An 11,697-nucleotide genomic window follows, 5' to 3' on the forward strand; every position below is an offset into this window, starting at 1 on the left:
CAGGCCCATGGAGCAAGGAGGCGAACAGTCTGACACGTTTCTTGAGCGCTGTCTATTTTAGAGGAGCCCCTTCTACCCAGGGAACGCCTTCGTTGGCTCCATGGTGATTGGACAAGCGAACGGGGCCGTAATAAACCTCCCTAGGACATGCTGATTAGATAAACCAATGAGAATCATGGAAGACACTGAAATTAGATTAAAAAGCATAAGACCAATGTTACTTTTACAGTGTCTATGAATAGACAAAGACCTTCTGGTTCTAAAATGGCTGGTGAGGCCACAGAGGAGGGGCTATGTTAATTGCAGAGGTAGGAAAAAGGAGAGGTGGGTGGATTCCATCCTCAAGGCTCACCCCAAAGGAATTGGATTCAGGGCACAGGAGCAGCGGGCCACTGCACGGGTGAGTAGAGTGGATTTTAATTATTGAGTTACGGATTTGTGGGTGCTGGTCTGGGATGTGAGTAAATGAACCAAATACAGAGAATATTCCCCAGCCCACTGAGGGTCAGGTCAGAATTTGATCGCTTTTTGCCAAAGGCCTGTGCTCGACTTAGAGAGCAAAGATAAGGGACAATCTGTTTAAATGAAGCCATCGCTATTCCTACATAGGAAAGGACAAGTAGGACAGTGGCCAGGTTGTCCTGTAGCAGTGTCGCTTTCTATGCTCCTCTGTCCCTGCCTTCAGAGGGGGGAGCGTGTCCATGCCTGCACGTCAGTGCAACACCAGACCTGCAGTGGGGGGCTGAGACCTATGCCTGGTTATATTCTCCACACGGAGGTCTGACCACCTCCCTTCAGTCCATGCTTTTCACAGTGGTTGGTCCTGTGCCTACTTCACCCTTCTTCCAATTCAATCCGGTTATTGAGGGCATCTTCCCGGAGGCTCCTGAGAGCCCACCAGGCATGGACTTGCGTAAAAATCCCCACTTCAGCTAAGCTGGCATCCTTTCACTGCTTCTTGGGCTCTTTAGGGAATGAGAGGAAAGGGATGCCCGAGGGGCCCCGGAACCAGTCCACATCCGTCTCCCTGGATGTAACAGGCTGTGCAGTTCGTGCGTGTCGGGAACCTGGAGATCGATTAGTTTTCCCAGAAAGGGTCACCCAGCCCTTCATGGAATTCTGGCTTAGGAATACAGAGCCCTCTGTCCCCAAGGCAGGGTGTTCCACCCTCCCTCTAAGCCAGTGGTTCTCAGCCTTCAGGGCCCTTTAAATGCAGTTCCTCATGTTGTGACCCCCAACCATAAAATTATTTTCGTTTCTACTTCATAACTGTGATTTTGCTACTGTTATGAATCGTAATGTAAATATCTGATATACAGGATGGTCTTAGGCAACCCCTGTGAAAGGGCCGCGACCCACAGGTTGAGAACCGCTGCTCTAAGCAGTCACCGGGGGACTTGGAACTGAGCCTTGAGCTCATGATCGGGGGATGTTCGCAGGAGTACCCCGATGACCCACCAGCTATGCTTTTTCTCCCCCTTGACCCCAGCTAAGGAGAGCCTGTGTCCCCATCTACGGCAGGCGCTCTAAGTGGCTGTGGCTTGACCGAGTGCCCGCTCACTCTCCTTCCAGTCAAGTGCCTCTTCCCAGAGAGGCAGTAATGGAGCACTTAGACCTAGCAATGGAGACAGGCAAACATCTTCTCCTTCCCTGCCCTGCTCTTTGACCAGCCATGGTGGCCATAGCAACAAAGGAGATACATCAGCATGAGTGATGTTGGCACAGGAAATGGGTGAGACAGTATGTTCTCCAATGTTACCATTACCCAAACCAGAATCAACTGGCCCTGGGTTTCCTTGGCTCAAATGTAGAAACGTTTGCTTTTGAGCTTTTTGAGATCTATGTCCCTATCAGAAGAATGGGGCTCTGTGTTTCTGCTAATGTATTATCTCTGAAGTACATCATTGGGATGGTTGTATACAGCCTTGAGGACAGGAGCCCGTCAAGATTCCTTTACTCAAACCTTAACTGGTTTGGCTCAGTGGATAGAGCGTCCGCCTGTGGACCAAAGGGCCCCCAGTTCAAGGGCACGTAGCTCATCTGTAAATGAGTGCTTACACTCGCCGAGCACTATTCTAATGTTTTATGTATATTAGACCATTTTATCCTGATCATAAACCTATGAGATACAGAGTAAAAGCTCGATAAATTCTAAGCTGATATTTTAATCATGATTTTTGGTCATTTGCATCCCAAATGTCACTGAAATTGCATTTAGAATGTATAAAAATGTTCTGAATATTTAACATATTTGCCCTATTCAGTTTTCCCATCCAGGAATATGATACCTTATTTTATGTTTCTTAGCAAAATGTTATCATATATCCTCAGATCAGATGTGCATTTCTAGATAAGTTTATTTCTATATGTTTTAGGAATTTTGTCACTATTGAAAATAAAATATTTTCCCCATTATCTCTTTTTTTAATTAAAAAAGTTTTTCAATTATAATTGACCTACAATATTATATTAGTTTCAGGTATACAATAAAGTGATGAGATATTTATATAACTTACAAAGTGACCACCCCAGTGAGTCTAGTACCCACCTGACGCCATACTAGTACCTAGTTATTACAATATTATTGACTACATTCCCTACCTATCCCCATGACTGTTTTTATAGCTTCCCCCCCATTATATCTTTTCCTCAGTGTTGGTGTTTCCAGGTTCTCATTAATGAATCACCCCCAGAGGGCCCACAGCACTCTCATTTCAGGTTGACAATTTCGATCACATACCCACTGATAGAAATGAGGCACAGGTGACCAGAGAACGGTCCCGGGGCCTGGGAAGTACAGCCTGGGTAGGGAGGAGTGAGCTAGCGCTGGGTCTCTCCCAGGGCTTGTCTGAGGGATGAGTTCCCAAGTACCTGCAGTTCCTCTGAGACCTCAGTTATTCCCAACACATCTCCTCCAGCGGCAGCTTTGTCAAAGGCCAAACTTGCAGCCTTGGGGGGCCAGCCCGCTTAGGTAAAGGGTCTTCCATCCAGTGGTAAAGCCTCATTCTTCTCTGGGAAATACAGCGCCTGTCGCGTCCGTAACAGTCCGCCTTTGCCAGCCTCCACCTCAGGCCTCCAGAGGGCAGCAGAGGGCAGCGCAGAGGAAGGAAAGGCGCCTGGTTCTGGACCTGCCAGGGGGAGTCTTGGTTCCCTGAGAAGTAACAATGACTGCTCCACTCCTGCAAACTGCCAGGAATATCTCTCCCACCTCCTCACAATAGACGTGCCGTGAGCCTCCTGGGAGTGCCATAATTATAATAATATTGCTAGTTAATACTAATTATTTCCCAGGGGCCAGACACTAACCTAAGATTATATATATACGCTAGTAGTTCTCATAGCAATTCAAGGTAGATATAATTAGTATTCCCGTTTTTTCAGTGGTAGAAATTGAAGAGAGAGAGAGGAGAGAAAGAGAGAACTTATCCAAGACCCCACTGTTAATAGAGCCAGTATTTGTGTTTTGTTTTCCCCGTCACCCAAGGAAATTTTTCCATTGATTTTTAGGGAGAGTGGAAAAGAGAGGAAAAGACAGAGAGAAACATTGATTAACCCCGACCAGGACCAGGGGAGGAGCCTGCAACCGAGTACGTGCCCTTGACTGGATTCGAACCCGGGACCCTTTGGTCCGCAGGCCCACGCTCTATCCACTAAGCAAAACCAGCTAGGGCTAGAGCCAGTATTTTTTATTTTTATTTTTATTTTTTTAATATTTTTTTATTGATTTTTCACAGAGAGGAAGGGAGAGAGATAGAGAGTTAGAAACATCGATGAGAGAGAAACATCGATCAGCTGCCTCCTGCACATCCCCCACTGGGGATGTGCCCACAACCCAGGTACATGCCCTTGACCGGAATTGAACCTGGGACCTCTCAGTCCGCAGGCTGACGTAGAGCCAGTATTTGAACACAACCATTTGTGAGTCTCTATCTAGGTACCAGGAATACATCAGTGAACAGGACAAAATCCCTGCAATATTAGAAAACAGACAATAAATGAGTAAACAAATAAATACATAATGTGGTTTTGAGTAGAAATGCCATCTAGACAAAAGCAGAGTTAAGCACTAAGGAGGGGCATTTTGGTTTTTGAAAATAATAATTGTTTGATATATATTTTTTAAAATATTTTTATTGATTTCAGAGAGGAAGAAAGAGGGAGAGAGAGATAGAAACAGGTGGAAATGAGCTTGAGGTGTTAGAGCAGTGGTTCTCAACCTTCTGGCCCTTTAAATACAGTTCCTCATGTTGTGACCCAACCATAAAATTATTTTCGTTGCTACTTCATAACTGTAATGTTGCTACTGTTATGCATCGTCATGTAAACATCTGATATGCAGGATGGTCTTAGGCGACCCCTGTGAAAGGGTCGTTCGACCGCCAAAGGGGTCGCGACCCACAGGCTGAGAACCGCTGCGATAGAGGAAGAGCAGGATGTGCGGTTTGGCTGGTACAGAGTGAGGAGAGGTCTGTGCTGTTGCTGGCTGGCCACAGGCCACAGCCATGCTCAGGGGGTAGGTGACATGGGGCATGGAGAGGACCCGTCCACCGTGTAATCTGAGCCTGGCCTCTTTGGCCTTCTCAGCTTCCCTATAATATATCTCATCTTTTTCTTTTTGCCCTCCTGTGCGGTCTTGACACCGTCACAGTATGTTCCCTCAACCCTGGATACAGTTCAAAAGCCGCTAAAGTCGACAAGAATCTGGGACAGCTAGTCTTGTACCACCCGCCAAAGCTTGGCGCAAACATTCCGAGAGCCAAAAATTACACATACTGAAGTGAGTCTTGTGGGTAAATTCTAGATAAGCCTGCTGGGGCCCTCAGTGAACCCATATGCCCACCAACACCCGGGCCTGAAATTCACAGGCCTCTCCCGGGTAGCGAGCTCGTTCTCTCTTCAGGGAACCTTGCCCCCCACCACATGCCAGGGCCCCCGGTCGATCCTGCCTAAACCCTGCCATGTGTTAAACCCAGGTGGGGCTCAGCTGGCATTGGCCAGGAGATGGAAGGAAACCTGTCCCTGTGAGTAGCCACCCCTGTCTGCCGGGTCTCTAAAGGAAATGGAGGCACAGAGGTCAAAAGCTGCAAATGACCAAGGCTCTTTGCCCCTCCTCCCTCCTACAGAGCCCCTGGTTGAGGTGACCTATGTGGAGTGCTCTTCTGGCCTGGGTTAGAGGGAACCTAGAGCTTAGAGCTAGAGAGGGGTGAACAATCTAATCCAGGATTTCTCAACCTCAGCACTATTGCCAGTTGGGGTCCAGGTAACGCCTTGTGCAGGTGTCTTGTGCAATGTGGGATGTTGGCAGCATCCCTCGCCTCTACCTACCAGAGGCAAGTAAACTCTCCTTTCAGTGTGACAACCAAACGTGTCCCCAGGTATGGCCGAATACAAAACACCTCTGACGAAGAACCATAGGGTCCAATCTTTTCCCTTCTCCTAAGCCAACACATGGGTCTGAGCTGACCACTCTGGTGCGAGGAAGGACTGAAAGCCCCAAGCATTTACCCTGGTGCTTAAAACCAGCTGGCGAACCAGCCTCCGTGGCAGTAATGTGGAAAGAGGCCGGGGGGGAGGGAGAGGCGAGAACAGGGATCCTCTCTCCATAGTCTTCCCCTCATGGAGCCAAACCAGGGGTGGGGGGGCAGGGATGGAGTCGGTCATCGGCATCATGGGGCCAGGTCTCACTCTCTCCCATACTACCATCTCCCAGACACACACACACACACACACACACACACGCACGCACGCACGCACCCCTCTGCCACTCTGTTTTGGCTCTGTTCTCTCCCTGTGAAGACAGGCTTTCTCCAGAGATGAAAGGTAGCTGAGTGCAGGATGAGAAGGTTAATAGTGGGCTGTTCTAGACCAAGAGGTTTACAGGCAGTAACACGAGGTTACGGGTATCAGTGAGGGGCCTGGAGGGGTGTGGAGAGCGGCTACGGCGTTTGGACAGGTTCAAGCCTGGGACTAATGAGAGGGCACGCTGATCCTCTCGTGGCAAGGCCATGTGCAAGTCCCAGCACAATTACAGCCAAAGGCTATAGTTGTAAGCTTGACCTTATGGTCCGAACCTCTGGTCCCATGTGGCTGAGTGATATGGGCTGGGGGAGGTGCAGCAAGTAAACAGAGCTTGATCCGGTGCATGTAACTGAGTACACTGGAAACCCACGAGGACGTTGTGACCATGCCCTTACTTTGCCTCGTGGAAACTGGCTATAAAATAAAGACTCGGCTTGCAGGCCGTGGCGCTGTTTCTCCCTCAGAGAGCAGTGTCCCACCCAGCCTCGGCCTTCTTCTCTTGTCTGTCCTTTCTAAATCCTTCACGGCCCCCTCTCAGGCTCACCCATGGCCGTGCCGGCTCAGCACAGTGGGGTCCAGACTGGAGGTGGCAGTACATGAAGCCACGAGGGACTATGGAGGGGGAAGAGGACGATGTTTGAAGACTCAAGGTCTTCACTGGATTGAAAAGCAGGAAGGAAGAGAGAAGTTGGGAAGTCGTCCACTAAGAGTCTCAACCTTCACCCCAGCTCCACGAATGTCTGTCATGCTGCAGAGACACAGATTCAAACAACCACAGGCTGTTAGCGCTTGAAGGAAACCTAGATACCATTTAGTCCAGTGGTCAGCAAACTGCAGCTCGCGAGCCACACATGGCTCTTTGGCCCCTTGAGTGTGGCTCTTCCACAAAATACCGACTTCTGCACATGGAATACCAACTTCTGCACATGGGCCACGAAGTTTTAATCGCACTGTACATGTGTGCCCGCACGTGGTATTTTGTGGAAGAGCCACACTCAAGGGGCCAAAGAGCTGCATGTGGCTCGTGAGCTGCAGTTTGCCGACGACTTATTTAGTCCCATCGACTCCATGCAGGTTCTTTGATTGATCCATTGGCTTTGGGATTTGGGGATGATATTTACTCACAATCATTCCCTTATGCTTGAAATCAAATGAGAAATAAGATATAAAAGTCAGACAGCTAGAAATCAAGATAGCTTTATAACATGTGAAGCTGATGGGAGGATTTGGTTTAGGATGTATAACAATCGAGCTTCCCAATTCCCCCCTAGAATTAAGCTGATCTCCTTAGCACTGGAAGACTCCCTACCTGGCTCAGAACCTGTCCTGGAAAGTTTACTGCAAAGAGTGGGGGTGAGGGGGGCAGCTCAGGCCTTCTCTGGGGCAGGTGGTTCTCAGAAGGAGGAGTCATGGCACAGGACCATGGCATTCCCCCAATTCCTCAAACACACCAGCCACTCACCCTACACCTGAGAAGGGAGTAGAGAGTACTTTTCTCAAGACGTCAGAAAGGACAGAAGCTTCTACTTAGTAGGGAAGGGAAAGTGCTTGGGGAGAGGGGAGTTCCCCATGACAAGCCACTATTTATTTTTTTAAATATATTTTATTGATTTTTTACAGAGAGGAAGGGAGAGGTATAGAGAGTTAGAAACATCGGTGAGAGAGAAACATCGATCAGCTGCCTCCTGCACACCTCCCACCGGGGATGTGCCTGCAACCAAGGTATATATGCCCTTGACCAGAATCGAACCTGGGACCCTTCAGTCCGCAGGCCGACTCTCTATCCACTGAGCCAAACCAGTCAGGACAAGCCACTATTTATTAAGTGGGAGCTCTGCTCCAGGGTCACACAGCTCTGGGGACAGAATAAGGTTCACTAGACTCCTAATGTGGAGGCTTTACCGTTTTATACTTCTATGTACTCGCAGCAGGTCACATGAATCTCCTACACCAGTGATGGCGAACATATGACACGTGTGTCAGAGGTGACATGCCGACTCATTTTTTTGGTTGATTTTTCTTTGTTAAATGGCATTTAAATATATAAAATAAATATCAAAAATATAAGTCTTTGTTTTACTATGGTTGCAAATATCAAAAAATTTCTATATGTGACACAGCACCAGAGTAAGTTAGGGTTTTTCAAAATGCTGACACGCCGAGCTCAAAAGGTTCGCCATCACTGTCCTACACCATCATTTAAGAGGTCTTCCCATCTCTTCCTCCTCCACCACCACTGCCTCCACCATTTCTATCTTCATCTTACCACCTACACCTACACCTCACCACCTCCATCTACACCTCACCACCTTTGTCTACATCTCATCACCTCCATCTACCCCTCACCACCTCCATCTACATCTCACCACTTCCATCTATTTTTCACCACCTCATCTACACCTCACCACATCCATCTACACCTCACCACCTTTGTCTACATCTCATCACCTCCATCTACCCCACACCACCTCCATCTACACCTCACCACCTCCATCTATACCTCACCACCTTCATCTACACCTCACCACCTCAGTTTATGCCCAATTACCATATTGCCACACCTACCACTTTCACCTCTGCCATTTCCACCATCACTACTACTACTTCCCTTTTTGTTAGCAGGAAGCCAGCACGGACCATGTGGGTGGGGAGGCAGAAGTGAACTAGAAGTTTACTCACAAGGCTCTGGTCTTGAAACGTCTTCAAGTCTTTGAGATCCAGGACCTCTCCAGCTTTTGATCTCCCCTGTTCCCTCAAAAAAGATAACCTTGGAGTATTTAATGAAGATTGTGATAAAGATAAGAAACATAAGTACACATGTTTATACAAACTCATTGATCATGAGTACAGGCTGCCAAACTTCTAAGCCATGTCCCAATCTGATAGGTGCATATTTAGGCACCTACAATGTGGTAAGGTCTACTATTGGCTCCTCAGCAGTTCTCAAATGGAACGATCTACGGGTTAAAGACATTCAAGGAAGTTGTAATTTTGGGTGCCAGCCATCAGGGTTACCTCAATAAGTAAGACCAGACCCAGGCCTCTGCAGGCTCCTGGATAAGCCACCACCTGTCTGTAATAATGGGTGACCCTGGGGTGGGGCTGGATCATCTGTAAGGACTCTTAGACCTCCACCTCTAACATCCCTGCAAGACAGAATCCAAAAAGTATCTGGAATAGAAACTATGCAGGGAGATAAACCAACCCTTCAGAATCCAGGCTGAGACCCAACACTCCCATAAAAAGATCACCAAGTTAAAAAAAATAAATGAATAAAAATAAAATAAAATACCACCAAGTTAAAATCCAAAAAGAAATTTAGAGCAAAGACATCTGCCTATGATCGCGGCCAGCTCTGTTAAGACCCTGCACTACGCCGGTCTGTTAGCCAACAGGCTCACCCTGCAGGACTGTCCCTCCCCCCACCCTGGTCACATGGCTGGCCGCCACGAGCCCACAAGTCAATCTCCTATGCCCCAAATACTGTTCAGCCTAGAAATCACAGTGTGTCCTTCTTGCCATCCAACAGCAACAGAGCGAGGGAGTCTGGCCTTCCGGAGACTTGGGTCGTGGTTCCTGGTGCTAAGACTGTGGAGGTAAGTTTGCATCTCGGAGCTTCAGGGGTAGTGGACAGGTTAGGCACACAAGGGACACGTGCTTCGCAGTGAGAGCGCAGGCTGAGCTCCACGCACAGAGAAGGAAAACACCACGAAAGCTGGGTAAATGCTCCCAATGACCATTGGACATTTGCCTCTCCTTAAAAAAGATGTATTAGTCACCTGGTGCCTTGAGTTTGCTGGTTTGGGACACAAAACATCACGCCACACCAATAGAAATGACAGGAGACTCATTCCCTCCCACACCCTGGTGAGTTAGGTTTTTTTTGGTTCTCCTCTGCTGGAGCTGAGAATCGTTTCTTCTAGGCATGTGCCTTTCTATCGTCTTTGCCAAATGTATGAGACTGGCTGAAATATTTATAAAGTAGGAAAAACCCCTGCGATTTGCCTCTTTCCAGGAAAACTATGGGAAAATAAATCACATCTGTTAATGTAACTGAATCATGGCTGGCCTCCTTTCATTACCCATTTCTGAGGTTAGGTCTTGAATGCAGTACCTGGTTTTGTTACTGGTGGTTTGCTTAGGGTTATTCTGTTTGCTTGCTTTGTCTTTCCTCTCCTGGGGCATGCCTGGAGTGGGGGGTGGGGAAGGGGAAGGTGCAAGTGCAATGTTGGGAGGGTGGCCTTTCTCTAGCTTCTAGTTTAGCTTTTTATTTTTTAAAAAATATACTTTTAAAATGATTTTATTGATTTGTAGAGAGAGAGGAAAGGAGAGGTATAGTGAGATAGAAACATCAATGACTGGAGAATCATTGATCTGCTGTCTCCTGCACGCCCCCTACTGGGGATCGAGCCTGACTGGGAATCAAACTGTGACCTCCTGGATCATAGGTCAACACTAACCTCTTGGTTCCTGGGTCAATGCTCAACTGTTGAGCCACACTGGCCGGGCTCTAGCTTAGCTTTTAAAAACCCAGCATGATCCTATATCAGTGGCTCTCAACCTTCCTAATGCCACGACCCTTTAATACAGCTCCTCATTTTGTGGTGAGCCCCAACCATAAAATTATTTTTGTTGCTGCTTTATAACTGTAATTTTGCTACTGTTATGATTTGTAATGTAAATATCTGATATGCAGGATGTATTTAGGCAACCCCTGTGAAACGGTCGTTCGACCCCCAAAGGGGTCGTGAACCACAGGTTGAGAACTGCTGCCCTATGTCATTCTTGTCAATTCAGTTTATAAAATAACCCCAGATGAGCCCTTTAATGAACTACTTTGGGCTCTCAGAGGGGCTCACTGGGTGCGTTGCTGGGCTAGTCCCATTTTCTTAGAGATAATAAGGTCAAATGGCTTAAAAGATAGGATGGAAGAAAAAGCTCTCAAAAGGCTGATGAACATGGCACGACCTAGTTCATTTTTTTCCAGAGACGCGATGCCTAATCGTGAGGGCTTATTATCTCACTAAGGACATATTATGCCCGTCTTCCCTAGAAATTGAAATATTTGTTCTGCTTCCAGTGTCTATGCAAACATCTGGAACAAAGTGGATTTGTTGGACCACGTCGATGTACCCTGTGGATGGGGGTTGGGGGAGTGTTCAATGGCAGGTGGTTCAGTCACCAGGGTTTTGATGGTCAAAATGTGCTGGCCATCCGTAAGGTTGGCTGTACCTCCATCTCCTTGCTGCAGGGGATGAGAAGGCTGCTGGGCAGGGGCCCCGAGTGTCTGCTTGTGGGTGTGGCACCCAGTCCTTAACCTTACAGTCGGGTTTGGACCCAGGGACCCCAGGTATGATTCCAGGCTGCTGGCAGGGGCAGTAAAGTGGAATGGGGCCCTTAAGTGACTGAGAACAGAAGATAATTTGACCTGATCTCTCCCTGTGAAGCCATGTTTCCCACCAATACCATCTATGATCTAAAGATGGATGGAAAATAACCGGTGGCTAGTTGGACAGTAGAGGGGCTGGTGTAGCTGACACAATTCCTTAGGTAACATTTTACTGTGGATGGTGGTACTGGTGAATACTCTTTGGATACGAGTAACTCAAATCAACTGAAGGTAGCTGAAGAGAAAAGGGGGTATTATAGGGCCATTGGGGGTGTCAGGAATTCAGCTAGGCCTTAGGAAGGGCCTGGAACCCCGAAGTGGGAGGCTTATCCAGACCACCCCTCCTCCCATCTCTCATGTCTTCATTTCTTTCTGTCCTCTTCTTCCTCCCTCCCTTCCTTGGATCCAGGAATCAGGGAGATTCCAATTTTAATCTTGGCTCCACCATGCCTGGCTCTGTGACACAGAAAATATTGCTTAATTCTTAAAATTTTTAATTATTCACAATG

At 47.7% G+C, this 11,697-nt stretch overlaps 1 protein-coding gene across 1 annotated transcript in view; it reads left to right on the forward strand.

The window, feature by feature from the left end:
- Positions 1-9,308: 9,308 nt before the first annotated feature.
- Positions 9,309-11,697, forward strand: part of SLC4A5 (solute carrier family 4 (sodium bicarbonate cotransporter), member 5) — a 104,248-nt gene continuing 101,859 nt past the window's right edge. Inside the window, exon 1 of the mRNA XM_006760019.2 lies at positions 9,309-9,395. The gene's annotated coding sequence lies outside the window, so the exon portion shown is untranslated. The remainder of the gene's footprint in view (positions 9,396-11,697) is intronic.

Source organism: Myotis davidii, unplaced genomic scaffold (assembly GCF_000327345.1).
Source record: "Myotis davidii unplaced genomic scaffold, ASM32734v1 scaffold1477, whole genome shotgun sequence".
Taxonomy (NCBI): Eukaryota; Metazoa; Chordata; class Mammalia; order Chiroptera; family Vespertilionidae; genus Myotis; species Myotis davidii.